Source organism: Solanum dulcamara, chromosome 9, assembly GCF_947179165.1.
Source record: "Solanum dulcamara chromosome 9, daSolDulc1.2, whole genome shotgun sequence".
NCBI classification, from domain to species: domain Eukaryota; kingdom Viridiplantae; phylum Streptophyta; class Magnoliopsida; order Solanales; family Solanaceae; genus Solanum; species Solanum dulcamara.
In genome coordinates, this window is record NC_077245.1 from 52832759 (window position 1) to 52857433 (window position 24675).

The 24675-nt window shown below is 36.1% G+C and overlaps 2 pseudogenes; both read right to left on the reverse strand.

Moving 5' to 3' along the window:
* Positions 1–2973: 2973 nt before the first annotated feature.
* Positions 2974–4579, reverse strand: LOC129903688 (protein DOG1-like 3; annotated as a pseudogene).
* LOC129903689 (protein DELAY OF GERMINATION 1-like) lies at positions 4576–24269 on the reverse strand (annotated as a pseudogene).
* Between the last annotated feature and the right edge of the window lie 406 nt (positions 24270–24675).

The following is a 24675-nucleotide window of genomic DNA, read 5'->3' on the forward strand; positions in this document are numbered from 1 at the left end:
GGTTTTGAGACTATGGAGAAGGTTAGACTCATTAGAGAATGATTAAAAATTTCCCAAAGCCGACAAAAGTCCTACTCAGATGTGAGAAGAAGGGAACTTGAATTCGAGGTTAATGATTGGGTTTACTTAAAAATTTCACCCATGAAGGGTGTGATGCATTTTAGTAAGAAAGTGAAGGTGATTCCCTGCTATGTTGGCCCATAACAGATTTTGAGGCCAATTGGAAAAGTGGCTTATGATTTGTATTTTCCTTCTGAGTTGGCATCGGTGCATCCGATGTTCCATGTGTCATTATTAAGGAAATTGGTTGGTGATCCTATCTCTATCGTGCTATTGGACAATATTGAGGTTAAGGAGAGTCTTTATTATGAAGAGGTTCTAGTTGAGATCTTGAATCGGTAAGGTAGAAAGTTGAGAAACAAAGAAATAACTTCAGTTAAAGTTTTATGGAGGCACAAAGAGGTTGAGGGTGCTACATGGGAGGCCGAAGCCAATATGATGTCTCGATATCCTCATTTCTTTCCTTCTGTGCCTAGTTGAGGTATTTCATTCCTTCATGATCCAATCAACCCAAATCATGTATTTTAGTTGTTCTCATGGTTTCATATGCATTCATTTTCATGAAATTAGTTTTTAAAGTTATGTTTGTAGTTGAGATTAAAGATTTCATGATTTATGCATGATCGAGATGTTTTACATTCATTTTGGGCTGTTATGTTTCTTTCCTATTCCATTCATGCTAGTTTGAGTTCCATTCGAGAATGAATATTCCCAAGGGGGAGATATTATAAGACCCCAGTAGTTGGAAAGTCGAAAAATGAGGAAAAAAAGATGAAATTTTAGAAAACATAGTTTTTGAGCACCAAGTGGTCTTCACGAGACCCAATACGAGTCGTGAAGAGAACCATGGGCTGTGAAAGGCTATAGTGGTCCTTGCCCAGCCAAGTGTTATCCTAAGAGAGGACCATGAGAGGCCATCACGACCCATGGTGCAGTCCATGCAATGTTATGGCTTCTATGATGGATACTTCTATAGGTTTCTATCAGAATCCTCTTCACGCCTCAAGTTCACGGACCGTAGTATCCTCCACGAACCGTGAAGGTCTCCGTGGAGGAACTTCTGAAACTTTCCTGCAAACTCCAAAATTTGAAGTTCAAGGTAACCACCACGAAGGACCACCACGGACCGTGGTGCCCATGATAGGTCGTGGTAGGTAGCCTTCCCAAGCCTTTCACGGTCCGTGGTGATGCCCGTTATGGGTCCCGAATTTAGTTTTCATAAGGGTTATTCTAGTTTTTTCCCTATATGTCATTAAAGAATGTTGACAGTTCTTCGGGATAAGTTCATACCTATTAACTACCCTAGAGCATTCTAACTCTCTCATTTTCTCCATAACTCCCAAAACCCCAAAGTCTTCTCTCAAGGTTTTCTTCTCTCTCAAGCAAATTCTAAAGGGTTCTTCAAGATCAAGCTTTTAATCTCTACAATCTATGGCTAATCAAGGTTAAGGTATGTGGGACTTCATCCATGGGTACCTTTCACCCATGCATTTCCAAACATTTCTTCTCAATTCTTATTATTATTTCTTCAATTAAAAGTCCTAATTTCATAATTTTCATTAGGTCTTGTCAATTATGATATTCTTCAATGCATTTAGTCTAATTATGCATAATTCACATCATATTTGAGATTACAAGTTGAATTTCAATGACCTATGATATATGCTAGTTTCAAGTATGATTTATGAGATATGATCATGATTTTGAAGTTATATTTTATGAAAGCTTTATGCTATGAATTAAAGATGCTTTATGTAAAAAAATTTATGAATGATGATTCTATAATGTTTCGTGCAAAGTTAAAGATAGGGAAAGTTAAGCCCTCAATATGTTTACGACTAAAGATATGTAATGATGGAAGGTCCACCCCCATATTGCATGAGTTCTATGATAGATGAGCTAATCCTACGTTTTTACTATGATGATGCTAAATAAGCTATTTTATGATATTTTGTAGAGATGGATTAATAGGTAGTTACTATCTTTCCCTATGATGTCTATGATCATGTTTTATGAGTTCCATTGGGATATTGACTAAGCATCGGGAGGACTTTTAGGTTGGATTCGGTCCGATAACGCAGTTAGTTATCCAAGAAAATCCTATTATCAACCTTAGTCCCAAACTACGTTACCCGCATAGGTTGATATATGCCAATATGGAAAAGCTAGTGGATCCAAGTAACACAGTTTAAAGAGTTACTTATGGAGTATGCCCTAGTAAGGTAGTCTCCCTTGTATCGATGCAGGAGTCATAGGATTCAATGTATTAACTCGCATGGTCTTATATGTTAGTTAAATGTCCTATCCCACACAGTTTCAGTTGAGGTATGAGTTCTTATAATAATTATGAGATTCTTTTGATGCATTGACCAATGAGATAAATGTTTTAACGTTTTTATGATTTTAGAGATGTTTTAAAGATATAGGTCTTGCATCTCATGATTCTTAATGATTATTTCCTATATTTATTGTTCATACATATTCTCACATATTTAGTGAATTTCATGTACTAATGCATACTTTTTGCCTACATTGTATTATATTATAGGGACCAACGATCACGCTCGTTGTCCTCCTGCTTATGGCTAGACTCTACTATTAGTTTCTCATTGGTAAGTCCTTATAGTTTGAGGACATGACATTTATTTCTCATTTGACACTTATACCTCATTACGTCTGTTAGGTGAGCTAGAAGATTGTATCATGCCTCCATGTAGTATTAGAGGCATGTTAGATAGTATGTGTCTCTGTTGTCGCTTTCTCATTTTGAGACTTATGTTCTATATGAGATTTTGGCTTCTGTATCTTTATTTAGCTTTATTATTTAAATTTCTTATGTATGCTAATGAATGATATGCTAAGACGCTTGGTTGGAGTCCTCCGAGATTATAATCGCTTTGTTACGAGTAGGCCCTAGGTCGGGTCGTGACACTTACCCCATTCATGAATCCTCAAATGAACTTCAGCATCAATAATCAAAAAATGAACACCTTAAATTGGTGTCAAAATTCTTAAAATCTCTTTAATTGTCCTTAACCTAAAATCATCACTGTTTTTCAACAAATCCAATAAACTTTCCTTTTTTTTACCAATATTTGTCTTATTTTTTCCTCTTTGTCAACAACTTGTCTTGTGATAATTCAACCATTGATGCATCTACCACACTTTCTTGAACTTTAGCTAAGTTTTCACTTAACTTTCTTTCTTCCTTTATTGTCTTGTTTTGTAACTCATCAATTTTTCCAAGTTGATTACCACTTAAATTTCCCAAATAAGATTAGCTTCAAGTTGTATGCCTGATTTTGAGTATAACAAATGAAAATCCATACTAGGCCTGCATCCACCAATCCATAAAAATGCATCTTCAAGATTACTTATCCATGAGGGGTTCAACATGCCTAAAACATCAATGTTAGCGTATCGTGATTTCTCTCTGTAATATTCTTCATAATGCTTTACTGTACATCGTACATTGGAGTAAGACTTATGAAGACTCTTATTGTCAATAATCACTCTGTCACGACTTTTGACACCCAATTTTGACTAACCTATGACTATTTTTTGGATTACTATTTTAATATATAGGCATTTCTCAAAACTTATTTCTTTACTAAGTGAATGAGTTTATATTTCGTTTTACCCAATAATTCGTATATATTGACATTTATATTCCATGATATTTTGTTGTTGTTGTTGTTATTATTATTATTACTTTTATCTTTTTTATTGGTATTCTTAATTAGAAAATAAAAGTAACAAGTTTCGTACGTTCAAATATTTTTAAGTGTCTATTTGGTATATATTACATATGTGTGTGTATTTTCTTTATATAAAAAATATTACTCAACTAAGTATATTTTTATTAATTTACTTATATATATTACATATATATTTTAATACACCTTATGTACATATGTATATAAAAGGTTATTACATAAGTTTATTATATATTTTACTTGTTTAGTTAACTATATTAATTATACATCTATTTTTAGTACGTATTATATACATACGTAAGTTATATATACATATGTACATATATTTACACAGTATATATATAAGTAGTTACTTTATAAAATATTTCTACTTAATAAAGTTTATGATTTTATTTATTCAACATATATATTATGGTTATTAATTAGATAGCAATCTATTCAATTTATTTAAAAGCATAATCCTTTTTATTCAATTTATTTATACATTTCTCTTGACAATTAATTATAACTCTAGCCTAATCGAATTTAATGTGGCCTAATTTTAAATCTTTTTTTAATCACATCCGTTCATCTATACTGATCATTGGCCATGATTTAATCCATTCTTATTCCCCTATTTCTAAATACCCAAACCCAAAAAACATTTTGATTTTTCTTCTTCTCATCAAAAATAAGAAGATCTAACTCTCTCTCTGTAAACTCTCCTCATCATTTTCTTATGAAAGAGAAGAGAATCCACTGCACGCCCTTCTTCTCCTCTGATCACCTGCAACCACCAACAAACGGGCAATATCTCCTCTCATGCTACCCCACCGGCAAAACCAAGCTCACGCTGCTCTTCTCCACCAAGAGATAGCCACCAGCAAAAATTCCACAACAAAACCACCGCCTCTACCTCTCTTCCATCCTCATGCAGCCACAACCAACAGCTATAACAACCACACTACACCAACAACCATGGCCGTCGCCCATTGCCTTTCTCCCTCCTCTATCCCTGGCGAGCTACTGTCCAGAGAAGACAACAACAACCACCTACAAGTGAACAACAGCAGCGATAGCAACACGAACCGCAGCACTGGCAACCAACAGTAGCTGCAACAACAATCGACAGCAACCACCTACAACGAACTAGCAACAACACTATCCTCCAGTGGCGACAACAAACAGATTAGCAAACAACAGCCCACAGTGGTGTCAATAAAAATAATAAACGAACTCTGGCTAGGATTTAAATGACCATTCGAAACTCAAGATATGAGTATACATTTTCAGAGACGGATCTATAACATCCGTCCCAGGTTTGTTCATATTTTAACTTTTCAATTTTTTGTTTATCTTTAAATGGCATGTTAAGTTTGAAATTCATAAATGTTTATACAAGTATATTTACATTATGACTTATGTTCATATTATTGTGTTTAAATAACCTGGATATGTAAATATGGAGCTTTACAACAACTTCTCTACCAATTGCCATTGTTGAAATATTCAAGCGGGTATCCTTATTTCGGGTATAACTTCAAGAGTTTGCAGATTTCTATTACAACAATTCTTTGTGATAATGCAGTAGCTAATATTTATTTTTTATGCTTTATCTTTTTTGATGTGGGATCACTGGACCAACATATCATGCTTATTCGGATCACCATCTCATATTGATATGAGTTGCATATAATTGGGTTCGAAAATGTTTGACAATCTCTTATTAATGTTGATACTAGCATACACTACTCTTTCTTGAATCGATTGTAGGAGGTTTGAATTTAGTTTGTGATTGATTTTAGTCACTCTAATTCATTCAATTCTTTGCCTTCTTGATGCTCCTTAGTTAAATTCAAAGTTAGTTTTTAAAGTATTAATCTGGGTATCTGTTTGATTAGTTAATTGATAAATAATATTTTATTTTCTCTATTGGATTTAGGTAGAAGGTTTAGTGTTTTACTGATTATGACATATTTTGTTGATTGAAATGCTTGATTGTTGAGAAATTATTTTAGTAATTAATATTTTCTTAATTTGCTGGCATGTAGTATTTATTTTGGCCTTTATCATAATTCATCTTGCCCCTTTATTAAAATTTAAACAAAGTTAGTATCCCACTACTTTAAATAAAGTTAGTACCCCACTACTTTAAAATAAAGTTTAAAATAATTTGGTTGCTTTAATTATTTGGAGGGATGATTACATGTCTACTACTTACGTAATAGACTTTGGCCTTAAATTTCAGCTTTTCTTATTTTCAAGTAACTTGCTATTGCAATTTAAACCAATTCTTATTTTTGGGTTTTAAGGTAGCCTTTTTTTCCCCTTAAATTTATCCTTATTTAATCTTTATTCGTTTAAGGAAATAATTCTTTTACATTTATTGATAAGGGCCTCTCTTTCCATAATTGTAGGCCTTTGTTTAGTTGTGTTTCTTGACTTTTTCACCAATTTTTGAATTATTCGACCAAATTAATAATTGATTTATTTGTTGGAAAATATTGACGGATTTGGTGGTTGAAATTTTGTTTGATTTTTTTGTTGAAATTTGTTATCTCTTTTGAAATATTGGCTTCTTCGATGGACTTATTAAACCAAAGTTTTGAAAAAAGAGGAGGCCATTTTTGTTGATTTTCTTGTTTCTTAATGGTTGGTTATTATAAATGGGGAGGACACACAGAGACATATAAACACATAGAGAAAAACACAAGAACAAAAATAGAGAGCAGAGAAAGAAAAAGAAGAACACATAGTTACATTTGTAGTTACATTTTGCTGACTTTAAACCTTTGAATTATTTATTAGTTCATATGCATTTTCATGGCTTTGGATAGTGATGGTAGACTAGGGTCATGTTCTCGCTTAGGGATAGGGATGGGGATGAGGGTAAGGAGGGGTAAGTGGGTTAAAGGAGCATCTAAACTGAGACTAGGTTCTTGGAACATTAGTACGTTGAAGGGAAAATCCATAGAGCTAGTTAAGATTCTAAAGAAGAGGAAGATTAATATAGCTTGTGTACAAGAGACCAAATGGGTAGGTTCTAAAGCTAAGGAGGTAGACGGGTATAAGCTTTGGTTCTTTGGTAGGTCGAAGTATAGGAGTTGGGTAGGCATTTTAGTAGACAGTAATTTAAGGGATCAGGTGATGGAGGTTAGGAGAGTCACTGATAAGATGATATCGATTAAGGTGGTCGTTGAAGGGATCACGTTGAACATTATTAGTGCTTATGCATCGCAAGCGGGCTTACACGAGGAGGATAAGAGACGCCTTTAGGAGGATTTGGACGAGTTAGTAGGAGGCATACCGCCTACTGAGAAGCTTTTCGTGGGAGCGGATTTCAATGGCACATCGGGTCTATTTTGGGAGGGTATGATGATGTGCATGGAGGCTTTGGATTAGGGGACAGAAATAGAGGAGGAGTTTCACTTTTGGATTTTGCAAGATCTTTTGGGTTGGTGATAGCCAATTCGAGTTTTCCAAAGAACGAGGACCACTTGGTAACCTTCCGTAGTGCGGTGGCTAAGACTCAAATATATTTTTTTACTCCTTAGGAAGGATGATAAAGTTCTGTGCAAAGACTGTAAGGTCATTCCGATCGACAACCTTATGACCTGATATAAGCTCTTGGTGATGTATTTAGGGATCAAAATGATGCGAAAGAAGAGTGTCGGGGATGACCGACCTAGGATCAGATGGGGGAGTTTGGCCACGACTAGCGCCCTAGAGATGGGTGAGAAATTAAAGGATATAGGGGCCTGGGATAGTAGTGGGGATATGAACACTATATGGGATAGAACGTCTAGTTGTATTAGGGTTATAGCAAGGGAAGTGTTAGAAGTTTCGATAGGTAGCAGTAGCCGACATCGAGGGGACTGGTGGCGGAATGGGGAAGTGCAAGGGAAGGTGGAAGCAAAGAAGATAGCGTATGTAAATATGATAGAAAGCAAGGATGAGGTGGGGAAATGGAGAATAGGGAACTTTATAAGATAGCGAGGAAGGAGGCAAAGTCGGTTGTTTCGATGACAAAACTGGCAGCTTTTGAACACCTTTATACTGAACAAGAAGTGAAAGGCGGGGATAGGAAATTGTTCAGGATAGCCAAGATGTGAGAGAGAAGGGCACGCGATGTGGATTAAGTGAAGTGCATTAAGGATGAGCATGGAAAAGTATTGGTTGAGGAGACTCTCATGAAATAAAGATGGTAGTCGTACTTTCATAAACTCTTGAGTGAAGAAGAGGATAGAAAGATTGTGTTGGGAGATTGATGATCATGTCACACATCATATTTGTAACATCCCTAAAAAATCCCATAAAATACCTTAAGAATGCCATGGAAATAGGCCGCTCATGTAACGCATTATTCTTAATTTTTTTGGAAAATCAGAGTTTGGAATATCGATTTGGGGGTCAAAACCTGCGGGAAAATAGTCTCGGTGGATTTTAAAGCCCGTAAAATGGAAGAAAGATTTTTGAAGAATCCATAAAATAGTGTAGACCGTGATAGGACCGCGTCGTTGACTTGGGAAGCAGTTCTGGCCGAGTCTGGGAAGGTTTCCTGATCGAATTTAGTTTTTTTAAGGGCGGTTTAGACTTTTTCCAAATTATTAGTTAATGAACCTAGACGTTTTTAGGACGTAATTCAACTCTATAAATTAACCTAAACCTCTAATTCTATTCATTTTTCTACAATTCATCTATCAAATATTTCTCTCTCTACAAAAAGGCTCTCAAGGGTTTCCATTGAAGACTTCAAGCAAATTCACTCAATTTCTGTATCAAAATTCTCAAGTTTTTCCAAATTAATTGGTGTTCTCACTTAAGGTATGTCGGTATTGATTCATGGATCCTTTCATCTATGAAGCCCAATCAATTTTTCAAAGTTTTCTATCAAATTAAAGTATGGTATTTTATGGATTTTGTGATCTCTATTCTAATTGCATGAATTTTGATTTAAAGCATGATCATGAGACTATTTTGATATAAATAGATGGTTATTGAATTAAATGGAAGAGTTTTTCCATGAATTCTCCTAGTTTAATTTCCAGGGTTTATGATGTAAATTATGAGTATTTTGATTCATACTTCTAAAGGATATTATCTATATAAATTATGTATGGGCTGATCTAAAGTTTATGATCATGCATGTTTTCAAGTAAATTTCATGATTTTCAAGTCAATTGATCATGCATTCATTTCATACCCTAATTTCAAGTTCAAGCTATGGTCATGAATTTTCAAAGTCTGAATTATAACTATGTGTTTCCATGATGATCATGAATTCTAAGTATGTTTCAAGGTATGAATTTCATGCAAGGTATGGAGTGAGGTGACTTAGGATCCTATGTGGTGACCTAAGGCCTAACTATATGAATTATGCAAAAATAATTGTAATGATGAAAGGACAATTCTCATATTACAAGTATGTTATGAGAATGAGCTACTCTATGTTTTCAAGCCTATGATCATGACTATGATATATGATATTATGATCTTATGTTACATATGTATTCCGTGGAATTTGACTTAGCACTGAGTGGACTTGAGGTGGGGGCCCTACCAAAAGCCTTAGTAGCAGCCTCATGTCCCATAAACTACATGCCACCATAGGTTGCCTTTATGGCCTAGCTAGTGGATCCACAAATAGCACATGTTCATGATTAAGAGTCTACCTTAGCAAAGTAGCCTCCTCCTTCTCGATGTGGGTATCATCAGATTTCATGTTATAGCTCACATGGTCTTATTGTCGGTTATGGTTCCTATCCCACATATGTATGATTTCTTAAATATGTTATGACTTGAATTTATGTTTTTAAATACTCTGGTCAATATAATTTTCTCATGAATTTACATATTCTATCTTATCATGTGTTTTACTTGACCCTTTGTATTCCATGATTTACGTTGCATGTCACGCCCTCATACTTAGTACATTCCAACGCACTAATGCATACTTTTTGCCTACATTATCTCATAATGTAGGGGTTGAGGTTGAAGATCCTAATCATCCACGTAACTATTAGGCATTCCTATTCGAAGGTTATGATATATACAAGAGACTTGGTTTGAGTTCTTCAAGGTTTCGATCGCTGTGTTACGACTAGGCCCTAGGTCAGGTCGTGACAAACTTAGTATCAAAGCACAAGGTTTTCCAAGTGTTCTAGGGTGTCCAACATACCGCATTAAGTAGAGTCCTATTCATGGGTGTGAAGCGCGCCATACTTATGAGTAGGAGGCTATGAAGCATTTTAGGAATTCTCACCTCTTTCATGATCCATGTGGTGCTATAGAGTTTACGTTAAGACTTCTTTTCCCTAACAGTCTTTCTTTGCGATTTTCAGAAAAATGGCTCTAAGAACCACCATTTCTAAAGGGAGAGAATGATATTGAAGCCCAAGCTCCCCCTGCTCCTTAAGATAATGGTCCTCTACCGGACTAAGTGCCTAATGTAGAGTTCTGAACCGCTATCACTAAGCTAGCCAGAGTGTTGACCAACCAAGGTGTCGTGGCTCCTCCTAATGTTCCTACTCCAGCCTCAAGAGTAAGGACTTTGCACGAATGAATCCTCTGGAGTTTCATGGCTCAAAGGTTGATGAGGATCTTCAAGAGTTCATTGATGAGGTCTATAAGGTAGTGCGTATTATGGGGGTGACTTCGGAAGAAGAAGCGGAGTTGGTGGCTTACCAACTTAAAGGTGTTTATCAACTATGGTACACTTAATGGAGGTCGGAGAGGGTGGATGAAGGTATTATCGAATGAGAAGCTTTCAAACTTGCTTTCCTTGATCACTCTTTCCCTTGAGTTAAGGGAGAATAAAGTGTTGGAGTTCATAAATTTTCAACAAGGCAATATGGGGATGAGGGACTATGCCCTCAAGTTTACTAAACTATCCAAGTAGTCTCTTTCAATGGTTGCCAATCCACATGCCCGAATGAGTAAATTCATAGTGGGGTGTATGAATTGGTTGCTAAGGAAAGTCACACTGCTATACTTGTTAAGGAGATGGACATATCTCGGCTTATGAATTTTTCCGAACAAATTAAAGGAGAAAAGCTCAAAGAAATGAGGATGAGGGATTCTAAGAGGGCCCAATATGAAGGTGGGTTCTCAAATTCTAGGACCGTTGGTAGTAGTAGATGCTCTCATCAAGGCCAAAGCTCAGGGAAGAAGTTTGCTAAGGATAGGGTGCCATACCGTAAAACTCAAGGTGAAGGAGGTGCAAAGCTTGGCCAAAACTTTAAAGTTAAAACGACAAATCATGCAAACTAAAAACGAAGACTCCAAAACCCAAACCAACTTCCTTCTAGATTAAAATAGACCTTTCAGAGCTGATGGAACTGTCAAAATTCTCTTACGATGCCCGAATCTCTGGATGTTGACTAAAATCAACTCTTTCAAGTGTTAAGCCTAAAAAATTATCAACCCATATAAAAAATTAATCGAACACCTTGGGGAGCGTACCACCAATCCTGACTTCGCATAAGAGCTATAAAGAATCTATCAAAAGAGGTACAATGCAGAACTGACTATCTAAAACAAGAAATACATGTCAAAAAATAAGGAAATATAGAATGTCTCTGAACGTTGGAGAGCTCACCATAATCTGGATCTGGCACAACTACAGATGATCAGATGCGCATTGGGGGTGGCTCGAACTGAAGTTGCATAAAAAAGATGTAGAAGTGTAGTATGAGTATCAAAACAAGAGGTACTCAGTAGGCATCATAGGCTAACCTATCTCATAAAGGGTTTCAAAACATTCCCACAAGAATTTCCAACACACCGAAACAAAAATGATCGAAAATGGTCAAGAATTGATCTCCAAATCACTCTTTTTCTAAGTCCCACTGAAAACAGGCATTTTAATTCACTACTGTCAGTGAATTTACCCTTCGCGATCATGGGACACATGACTTTGGTCGCGAGACCCAATAAAAATGACCTTCACAATTGCGACACTCATCTTTGTGATAACAATGACCAAAGAGTTAGTCCTTCACGATCACGGCCCTTGTCTCAGATAATGCTACCCAACAAGAAATAGCATTTCGGACTCAATGGAATCGACGTATTTCCCAACGAAAGTTGTTTCATTAAAATATTGACCAAAGTTAATACTTTCCAAATAAAGCATTCAAAACACACAAATAGCCTAAAGCTCAATTTGAGCACCTCGAAAACCAAACTAAAGGCCGTTCTAGACCAAACTTGATATTTCGAAGCTAACCGCATTGACGGAATTATCATCCTAGCGATTTTACTTAAAATGTTAATCGAAGTCAAACTTGGCCAAAACTATAATGTTAAAATGACAAATCGCAGAAACTCAAAATGAAGATAACAAAACTGAAACCAACCTTTCTTTCAGACTAAAATGGACCTTCCGGAGCTGATGGAACTGTTGAAATTTTCATATAATGACCGAATCTCCGAATATTGAATAAAGTCAACTCTTTCAAGCCTTAAGCCTAAAAAATGGTCAACCCACCTCAAAACTCAACTAAATACATTGGAGAGCGTGCCACCTATTCCAATATTGCATAAGAGCTATAAAGAAGTTATGAGAAGGGGTAAAATGGTAAAAATATGTAAAAGTATGAAAATGACCTTGGAGGTCATTACAAGATAGTTTTTAGGGGTTTATACCAACCTATTAACTACCCTATGCTTTCCTAACCCTCTCATTCTCACACAAACACTCAAAACCCAAAATCCTCTTTCTAAAGTGTTCTCTCAATAGTTTTATCTTTCCTTAAGCAACTCAAAGAATTTCTTCAAGGTCAAATCTTAAATTCCCCACAATTTAGGGCTCCTATGATAAAAGTTATGTTTGAATTCATAGATGGGTACTTTCACCCTTGGAGTCCTAAGTTTTCTCTCAAAATATCTTATGAATTCTTCTTCTAAAATTCTTAATTTTATAATTTTGAATTGGCTCTTCTCAATTACAAAATATTCCATTGTCATTAGTCCAGTTATGCATAATTTACATCATATTGCATGATTTAAAGATGAATTTCAAAGACCCATGCTATACGCTAGTTTCAATTATGTTTTCAATGAACCATGATCATGAATTTCAAGGGATTTCAATGAAATATTTATGAATGTTTAGCTAAGCTTATGAATGGCTCATGAAAGAATATGAATGATGTTTAAAATAAGAAACTAAACTATGATAAGTTAGTTCTCACACAATCATGTTAAAGATGTGATAAGATAGTTCTCACCAACACATGGATTCTTATAAATCAATCATGTTAATGAGTTATTTATATCATCTTCGTATGATGAGAATAGATATCTTTTATTGTATTTCCTAATGATGTAAATCACTATGTTTTAATGAAATTTTATTCGGATAATGACTAAACACCGAGAGGACTTTAAGGTGGGTTTTAGTCTGGTAGCCATTGTAGCTACCTAAAGTAATCCTAGTAGCAACCTTTAGTCCCTAACTATATTTCTTGCATAGGTTTATGATGCCAATATGGCGTAGCTAGTAGATCTGCATATAGCACAAAGTTAGAGAAATTACCATCACAAAGTCTACCATGGGAAAGTAGCCCCCCTTTCTCGATGTGGGGCACATTGGATTTTATGTTATAGCTCGTATGGTCTTATATCTCGACTAAAGATCCTCTATCATATCAAGGTATATGAAAAAGGTATAAAGTTATCATGTTGATGTTTTGATGCATTGACCATATGATTATGATGTTTAAAGGTTTTCATGGTTTTACTCATGTTTTAAGATATTGGTCATGCATCTCATGTTTCATATTGATTATGCCCTATATTCATTTTTCATGCATAAATCTCACATATTTAGTGCATTCCATGTACTAACGCATACTATTTGTCTATATTATATCATAATGTAGGGACAGATGATCATCGCACACCTCCTATTCGTGAGTAGAGTCGAGCCTTTACTTTTACTTTTTAGTGAGTCCTCATACTTCGAGGACAATTATTTTATCTTTAGTATTCTTATGAATTTCTTATGTTGTCATGGGTGATCTAGGAGCTTGTATTATGTCCCCATCTAGTTAGTAAAGGCATATTGGATATTATAGAGTCTAAGTTGTCTTTCATTAAAGTTTGAGACTTAATCTCTTTTATTTAGACTTTCATTTTGAGACTTTATTTCCCCGTCTATGTCTTTCTTTACTGCTTTTCTTACCTTATGTATGCTCATGAATGATATGCTAAGGGCTTGGTTGGGGTCCCTCAGAATTCTATTTGTGTCGCACCTAAGTTCTAGCTTAGGTCATGAAAAGACAGTATCTAAGACTTCCTTGCACGAGCCCACCTATGATCCATGGAAGCTTCTATAGGCCGTAGGTTCCACCCATGAAAGGACACCAAAAGCAAAAATTCTCAACTTTTGTTTGGGCTTTTGGACTAATATAAGTTGGAATATTTTGGGGTGATACAAAATAAGCCCTCAGTCAGCAAGGCCCCTTTCAACATAACTTGTTATAAACTCAGCTAATCTAAATAATTCATATTGAACAATAAAAAATAATGTGTGGGTCATCGAGTCCATCATGATATGTATAATATAGTACCGTTATGTGGGTTGTCAAGGCTACCATGGTATCTAGAAATTGAACATATATAATCATATATGATCAAGGACAAAAAATCTTTGTCTAAAAGGATAAAACACAAAGTAAGCATAGACGATAATGCACATCTATAAAATTCAAAGTTTGCAAGCCTCTAAATGTAATATACTTGATCGGGACAGGACTCCACACCTTCCACCAGCCGAACATGACAAAACACTAGCAACTTTAAAGAAGTAGAGCTAACCAATTTGTTGTTACTCAACTATACTACTTAGGAAACCTGTTTACCTGTCTATTGGGACCTATAGCTAAAAATGTAGACCCCCAGATAATGGGGCGTCAGTATAAAATATTGTACTGAATATGAAATGCAATAGAAAAATTGAGCAATACATAGATAGACCCTTAGGCAATCTGTGTATAGCTCCTAAAGAAATATCTATATATCTCTGAAGACAATCTCTATATAGACCTTTAAGCAATCTATAAATATCCCCTTAGACAATTTGTATATACCCTCTTAGATATCTATATATATCCCCAAATACAATCACTATATTCCAATAGCCCCTTAGGCGTCAATGTAGCCCCATAGGTGATATGTATAACCTATAGAAACATGTATGTCTTAATATCTCCTTAGCCAATCTGTACATAGTCCCAAAGGTACTAGTCAAATTCTTAGACTGGGGGCAACAACAAACAATTAAATAGCTTGAAGATAAGCAACGTGATCGTAATAAACTTATATGAACAATCATTACATCATACCTAAATATGAGATCACTTACAATAGAATATAGATCCCAACTAGGAATGTGTATATCAAACACAACAACAAACACAATCAAATAAGGCTACAAGTAACTTGGTATGACAACTAGCCATATTTTTTTATAAACTTTATTGTATCTTGAGCAGACTTACATGGCTCTTGTATTTGTATCTTGAGCCTGTTTCCTTTGGGGCTCATATAGATCCATCTAAGCCTTCTTGACTCTTGTAACTATTTTTGAGCGTATAACTATATATGAGCCTTCTAATTTACTAATACTGCACCTCAAGCACACAAAAATCTACGGATAAATAATGTCAACTTAGGCATAAGGAAATTCCATAAGTTATTAAAATTCAATATAGCACTATAGGCTTCAATATGGTCATTCTCGACATTTTATAGCTCTTATATGCAAAGTATAGACCTATATGCAAGATAGGTTTTTCAATGGTCTTTATAGGTAACAAATAATTAAGGCACATCTATATGTATGTGGCTCAAAGTCTTAGTCTCAAATACCAATAGTTGACGAGATAACCACTCTAGGCAGCAAATAATCTTCTAATTTTCAACAAGGTGATATTTTAAGCTACCTAGACAGCAATCTATATGTTGAATTGAAGTATAAGGGCGATAAAAAATAGGTTAAAAACCTATAATCTCCCTGCATAACTCAATAGGCAGTCACAGTTCTATTTACCGAAAGGTAAAATTTCAATTCTATTTTTTTGCTTTATAGACGACAAGATACGCCAAATCAAGTCATGTAGTTCATAAGCATTGCAATATAATAATTTATACTCTAAGCTAATAATTATGATTCCAATATCAATATTACATGATAAGCATTTAACTACAAAACCCTTAATGCATTGACAAGGCAACAAGCTATCAATTACCAACTAAGCAATGAAAATTTATATGAGAAGATTCTTATGTCACTATCAACATGTGGTAGCATCTAAATAAGACAAATACCAGCGAGGAAAGATCATACATACATGCATATATATATATATACAACTCCAACAACCAAATCCATCAACAACTATTATTGTAAAAAAGAACAAATTGTATTATCTATACGACAAAGAAATTTTCTGAAAATTGCTTAGCCTTAACATACATTTTTCTGTTGAATTCATATTGTAATATTACTTCTTATATCACCTATATAATAATAAAATATGGATAATATTAATCAAACAATAATAATAAAAATTACCACGACAATTTGATAGTTGGTATGGATTTCCACAGTAAATTACTATTTGTGGCTTATCTAAGCTGGAAAAATGGAAGGAGGGTTTTACCTAGATTTGATGCTCGTACTATGACTAAAAAAGTATCAACCCAGCCCAACCTCGCCTACCACAACACCAATGAATCTACACCGTGCAATTCATGAAGAAAATTATATCAAAATGATGAGCTCGCAACATAGAGAATTTTTTGTTAAAGGCCCAATATATGATTATAAGCATATAGGGATGAAGAGGTTTAAATTGATATGGAGGAACCAAGAGGATGAGGGTGCTACATGGGAGGCCGAAGCTGATATGATGTCCCAATATCCTCATCTCTTTCCTTCTGTGCCAAGTTGAGCTATTTTGTTCCTTTATGATCTAATCATCCCAAATCATGTATTTTAGTTATTATCGTGGTTTCATATACATTCATGTTCATGAAATGAGTTTTAAATTTAGGTTTGTACTTAAGATTAAAGATTTCATGTTTTATGCATTATCAAGATGTTTTGTATTTATGTTGGGCTATTATGTTCCTTTCATATTCCATTCATCTAGTTTGAGTCCTATTAGAGAATAAATGTTCCTAAGGGGAGATGTTTTAAAACTCCGGAAGTTGAAAAGTCGGAAAACAAGGAACAAAAGATGAAATCTAGAAAACACAGGTTTGGGGCACCAGGAGGTCTTCACATGCCCAGCTAAGTGGTATCCTGAGAGTGGATCACGAGAGGTCAGAACGACACATGATGCGGTCCATGGACCATTATGGCTTTTGTGGTGGACACCTCTATAGGCCCCTATCAAAATCTTCTTCACGCCTCAAGTTCATGGACCGTAGTATCCTCTAAGAACCGTGAAGGTCTTCATGGAGGAACTTCTGAAACTTCCCTACAAACTCTAAAATTTGAAGTTTAAGGAAACAAACACAAAGTACCACCATATATCATGGTGCCCATGATGGGTCGTTTACCGAGATTCAGAGTTTTATTGGGTTGGCAGGCTACTATCATCGGTTTTTTCAAGGATTCTCTTCTATTGTAGCTCCATTGACTAGGCTAACTCAAACGACCGTGGCATTTCAGTGGACTAAGGAGTGTGAGGAGAGCTTTCAAAAGCTCAAGGAATTATTGACTTCAGCACCTATTCTAGCCTTACCGAGGGCATGGCATTTATTGTGTTTTGTGATGCTTCGGGAGTCGGCTTGGGTGGTGTATTGATGCAAAAGGTAGAGTTATAGCTTATGCTTCTCGACAGTTGAAGGTACATGAGAAATACTATCCTACCCACAACTTAGAGTTAGCAGCGGTGGTGTTTTTTCTAAAGTTGTGGAGGCATTATCTCTATGGAGTGCATTGCGAGGTCTATACTGACCACCGTAGCCTTAAGTATATCTTTTCTCAGTCGAATCTGAATATGCAATAGCGTAGGTGGTTAGAGTTATTGAAAGACTATGACATTACCATACTTTATCATCCGTGAAAAGCTAATGTGGTAGCGGATGCCCTGAGTCGCAAAACATCTAGCATGGGTAATGCTAGTTGGCCTTTCTTAAGGCTGTGGAGAGGCCTTTGGCATTGGAGGTTCAGTCATTGGCTAGACAGTTGGTCCGACTTGATATTTCTACACATCATGGTATTTTGGCCTTTGGAGGCTAGGTCTACTTTGATGGACCAGATCGTACACACCAGTTTGAAGATGAAAAGTTGAGGTCCATTCGAGACAAAGTATTAAGTGGTGAAGAAAAATCAGCCTCTCTTGATTCGGAAGGAGTTTTGAGGATTAATAGTCGCATTTGTGTGCCCAAGGTTAGTGAATGGGTACGTATGATATTGGAGGAGGCTCATTGTTCCAAGTATTCGATTCACCCGAGAGTGGCAAAGATGTTTCATGACTTGAAATAACACTATTGGTGGTGTGGCATGAAGAGAGACATTATTGATTTTGTGGCTAAGTGTTTAAATTGCCAACAAGTGAAGTATGAGCATCAAAAACCAGGTGGTCCTATGCAAAAGATGTCCATTCCTGAGTGGAAATGGGAGTGTATCACTATGGACTTCGTGTCTGGATTACCGATGGCATTGGGTAAGTATGACTATGTCTGGGTGATTGTGGATTGATTGACCAAATCAGCCCATTTCCTTCCGGTGAAGACTAGCTACAATGCGGATCAGTTAGCTAGGATCTATCTTCGTGAGATTGTTAGGCTGCATGGGGTGCCTATCTCTAATGTATCGGATCGGGGTTCAGTGTTCACCTCTCACTTTTGAAAGGTATTACAACGTGGTTTGGGTACGCGACTAGAGATGAGTTCAGCATTTCATCCCCAAACCGATGGTCAGTCCGAGTGGACTATTTAGGTGTTGGAGGATATGCTTAGGGCCTGTGTGATTGATTTTGGTGCCCGATGGGACCAACACTTGCCCTTAGCAGAGTTTGCCTATAATAACAGTTATCACTCCAGCATTCAAATGGAACCATTTGAGGCATTGTATGGTCGTAGGTGTCGATCACCCATTGGATGGTTTGATTCTGTTGCGGTTGATGCATTGGATACTGACTTACTTAGGGATGCTGTGGAGCGGGTACGTTTGATTCAGGGTCGACTATTGACAGCTCAGAGTCGTTAGAAGAGTTATGCTGATAAGAGGGTTCATCCCTTAGAGTTCATAGTGTGTGATTGCGTGTGGCTTAAAATATCGCCCATGAAGGGTGTGATGAGGTTCGGAAAGAAGGGCAAGCTTAGCCCAAGGTTTGTTGGCCCATTTGAAATCTTGAGGAGAGTAGGCGGAGTGGCGTATAAATTGGCCTTACCCCCTAAATTGTCAGCTGTCCATCCGGTGTTTCATGTTTCCATGCTTCGCAAGTACATACCGAATGAGTCTCATGTGATTTCTTATGATGCGGTAGAGTTGAGTCCGGATTTGACTTATGAGGAGGAGCCGACAGTTATTCTAGATAAGCAGCTTCGTAGACTAAGGACCAAGGAGGTCGCTTCGGTCAAGGTGCAGTGGCAGCATCGGCCTGCTGAGGAGGCGACTTGGGAGTTAGAGTCTTATATGCAGGCTCGGTACCCTCAGCTTTTTGAGACCCCAAGTACTTTATTTTATCTTATGTTCGAGGACGAACATACTTTTTAGTGGTGGATATTGTAATGACCTTGAGGGTGATTTTCAAAAATTTGTACAAAACACGCGTGAACAGTAACACGCGTGAACAGTAACTTTTTGGGCAAAAAATGCCCCTTTCTTCCCATTTCAATATTTTTCATCATTTATTTGAGTTCTTGAACTCCTTGAGGTGATTTGAGAAGAGATTTTCGAGGCAAAGTGTTGGGTAAGTGATTTTTGACCTAAAACCTTCCTTTTTCATTAAGTTTTTGACGATTTTAACTCTTAAATTTTAGTTTCAAACCCCAAAAATCTTTGTTTCTTCCCTAATCCGAATATAAGGAAAATTGTGATTTTCAACTCATTTTGAGCTCTATTTTTATGGGTTTTTCAACCAGGAGTTCCTTATTACCAATAGAATGGGATTGTTCAATAAATTTCCAGATTTGACCCTTTTCGAAAATAGTTAATATTTGGACCATTTTTCCCCCGGTTTCGAAACCTATCAATATGGGTGTCATTGAACTCCTTGTGACGTGTATGTTTTATTGTTGATAGTGGGTTGTCAATCCGAGTGTTGAATTCGAGAGTTGCTTATCTGGTGGAGGTATTCGAGTGCGGTTTCGGCAATTGAGGTAGGTTTGGCTATCTTTCTTTGAGATTGAGATGGGGTAATTAGTTATTCATATGTTATAGACTTTGGGATGGGGTTGTAGTATGAGTTGAGAATGTTATATATATTGTGATGACCGTGTGGGGGCTTATTTATTAATGTGTTGCCGTGTGGGGGTTTATTTGTATTACATAGCCCGTGTGGGGGCCTTATTTGTTATCTTATTTGTTTTGAGAGCATGTGATTTGTGATTTGCCTAAGAGAGAGGCTTGAGTATATTATTTGACTTATGATGCCGCCTGAGAGATTGAGTTGGTTTTTTTTAGCATACTTGAATATTGAAATATTGTTGAGAAAGGGGTGAATATTTAAAAGAAAGTGTTTCCTTCCCGTTACTATTTATTGAGGGTGAATATCATGTGTAGGTTAAGTTTTGAGAACTTTGAAACTTATACCACATGTGAGTTGAATATTACTTCCATGCCATATGTGTTTTGATGCATTCATCCTCATTCATCATATCATGAAACATGGGTAGTTGAGAAATATGGAAATTCTTTTTGAGAAAGATAATGAAATACCTTTAAACCTTTGTATCTTGAGTCCCTGACCGAGGCAGTTTTCCGGCAGGGTAGTGGATGCATTGTGATCTCAACCTTTGTATCTTGAGTCCCTGACTGAGGCGGTTTTCCGGCAGAGTAGTGGATGCATTGTGATCCATTGACCACGAGGAGGTGGCAAGGATAATGAGATATTGTGATTGAGGTATATGGTCTGCGAGACCCCCATGGGCCCTGCTTGGTAGCACAGCTCAGCAGGTGTATACGACAGTCTGTGCGACAATCTTGATTCCACCATACCACCACATCATTACATCATCATATTACATTGCATTGATATTTGTGCTGCTTGAATTATCTGGTTAATTGTGATTATGAGCTGTTATTATGGATTTACTTTACTCGCGTCAATATATATATAAACTGGTGGCACCGATGCTGAAGTGGGACTTTTTTATATGTAGGTGGATGCGTTCCTTAGTTTATTTCATAGGTTTGATTAATTCCTTATACTCAGTCAGCTAAATCCTACTGAGTACATGTGAATTGTACTCACCCCTACTTCTGTGTCCCTTTTTGATGCAGATACTAGTCGGGGTACCCCACGTGACAATTAATATTCTAGCGGATTGTGTATTCTCAGATTAGTGGTGAGGTCCCAAAATTCGGATCGTCACTAGTCTATCTTTATTTTTCAGTCTTTTGTATCATTCAAAGACTTATGTTGTATCTTCAGATTCAAACCTTGTATTAGATGGTCTTTATACTTATGACACCAGGTTTTGGGATAATTTCTTCATTTTTTTTCTTTTTATTTAAATCGTGGCATCACTTTCCCTTTTGGGAGTCTTGTACGAGTTTTATTTTTAGGGTTACACATCAGACTGGGTTTTGAGATGTGTGCCATCATGACCTCAGTTTTTGGGTCGTGACAGGTTTGGGGCACTAGGAGGTCTTCACATGCCCAGCTAAGTGGTATCCTGAGAGCAGATCACGAGAGGTCAGAACGAATCATGATGCGGTCCATGGACCATTATGGCTTTCATGGTGGACACCTCTATAGGCCCCTATCAAAATCTTCTTCACGCCTCAAGTTCATGGACCGTAGTATCCTCCAAGAACCGTGAAGGTCTTCATGGAGGAACTTCTGAAACTTCCCTGCAAACTCTAAAATTTGAAGTTTAAGGAAACAAACACGAAGTACCACCATATATCATGGTGCCCATGATGGGTCGTGGTGGGTCTCGTATTGGGTAGACTTCCCAAGCCTTTTTCAGAAAAAGTTCAAGTCTTTCACCACAAAGGGGACCATGGACCGTGGTACCCTTCACATTCCGTTGTGATGGCCTATTATGGGTCTTGAATTTAGTTTTAATGAGGGTTATTCTAGTCGTTTTCCTATATATCATTAATGAATGTGGACGGTTTTTGGGGCTAAGTTCATACCTATTAACTACCCCAGAGCATTCTAACTCTCGCATTTTCTCCATAACTCCCAAAACCCCAAAGTCTTTTCTCCCAAGTTTTCTCTCAAGGTTTTCTTCTCTCTCAAAAAAATTCAAAAGGGTTCTTCAAGATCAAGCTTTCAATCTCTACAATCTAGGGATAATAAAGGTTAAGGTATGTGGGACTTCATCCATGGGTACCTTTCACCCATAGAATCCCAAAGATTTCTTCTCCATTCTTATTATGATTTCTTCAATTAAAAGCCCTAATTGCATGATTTTCATTGGGTCTTCTCAAATATGATATTCTTCAATGGTATTAGTCTAATTATGCATAATTTACATCATATTCGAGATTTTATGATAAATTTCAATAATCTATGATATATGCTAGTTTCAAGTATGATTTATGAGATATCATCATGATTTTCAAGTTATATTTTATGAAAGTTTTATGCTATAAATTAAATATATTTTATGCAAAGAAGTTTATGAATGATGATTTATGATGTTTTATGCAAAGTTAAAGATAGGGAAAGTTAAGTCCTTGAAGATGTTTATGATAAAAGATATGTAATGATGGAAGGTCTACACCCATATTGCATGAGTTATATGATAGATGAGCGAATCCTATGACTTTACTATGATGATGCTAAATAAGATATTTCATGATGTTTTGTAAAGATGAACTGATAGGTAGTTACTATCTTTCTCTATGATGTCTATGATCATGTTTTATAAGTTCCATTGGGAAATTGAGTAAGCACCGAGAGGAATTTTAGGTGGGCTTTTATCTGGTAATATAGTTAGTTATCCAAAGGAATCTTAGTAGCAACCTTTAGTCCCAAACTACATTGCATGTGTAGGTTTACATATGTCAATATGGCGAAGCTAGTGAATCCACATATCCCAATTTAAAGTATTACTTATGGAGTATGCCCTAACAAGGTAGCCTCTTCTGTCTCGATGCATTAGCTCACATAGTCTTAAATGTCGGTTAAAGGTCCTATCCCACATAGTTTCACAAGAGGTATGGGTTCTTATGATGATTATGAGATTCTTTTGATGCATTGACCAATGAGATAAATGTTTTACCATTTTTATGAGTTTATACATGCTTTAAAGATATTGGTCTTGCATCTCATGATTCATATTGATTATGTATGATTTTATTTTTCATGCATATTCTCACATATTTAATAAATTTCATATACTAATGCATATTCTTTGCCTACATTATATCATAATATAGGGACCGATGATCACAATCGTCCTCCTCCCACTCTGGCTAAAGTCTACTATTAGTTCCAAGTTAGTGAGTCCTCATAGTTCGAGGACATGACATTTATTTCTCATTTGACATTACGTCTATTGGGTGCGCGAGGAGATTGTATCACTCTCCTATCTAATATTAGAGGCATGTTAGATAGTACGAGTCTATGTTGTCACTTTCCCATTTTGAGACTTATGTTCTATATGAGATTTTGGTTTCTATATCCTTTTTTTTAGCTTTAATGTTTAAATTCCTTATGTATGCTCATAAATGATATGCTAAGAGGCTTGTTGGAGTCCTTCGGGATTCTAATCGCTTTGTTATGGCTAGGCCCTAGGTTGGGTTGTGACACTTACCCCATTCATGAATCCTCAAATGAAGTTCAGTAGAAATAATCAAGAAAATAACACCTTGAATTGATATCAAAATTCTTAAAATCTCTTTAATTTTCCTTAACCTAAAATCATCACCGTTTTTCAACAAATCCAATAAACTTTCCTCTTTTTTACCAATATTTGTCTTAATTTTTTCCTCTTCACCAACAACTTGTGTTGTTTCTTCCCTTATTAATTCACTCACAACATGTGATAATTCAACCATTGATGCATATACCACACTTTCTTGAACTTTAGCTAAGTTTTCACTTAACTTTCTTTCTTCCCTTATTGTCTTATTTTGTAACTAATCAACTTTTCCAAGTTGATTACCACTTAAATTTCCCAAATATGATAAGCTTTAATTTGTATGCCTGGTTTTTAGTATAACAAATGAAAATCCATACTAGGCCTCCATCCACCAATCCATAAAAATGCACCTTCAAGATTACTTATCCATGAGGGGTTCAACATGCCTAAAACAACACTATTAGTATATCATGATTTCTCTCTATAATATTCTTCATAATGTTTCACCATACATCTTACATTGGAGTAAGACTTATGAAGACTCTTATTGTCAATAATCACTCTGTAACAACCCAAACCTAGGGACTAGATGTAACACGGTAATGAGACACCTGAAGGTACCTCATCCTAGCCTCTTAGCATACATTTAGCTTTCCATAGGTAATGAGATTTAATAATAAGCAGAAGGGAAAGAGAATAATGGGACTAAGGAAAATATCATAGCACAAAAGTCATAAGCAACATTGAAAGCATCATCTATTTGTCAAACAATACCGCTACATTTTTTAGACTTGGCAAGCACTAAGACATGCCCCTAGCTCACCCTCAAATGTAGTGTCAAAAGTACCAAAATATAACCAAAAGTCTATGCATATCATAATCTAGAAAAAGTAAAGGGATATTATTTTCGAAACAT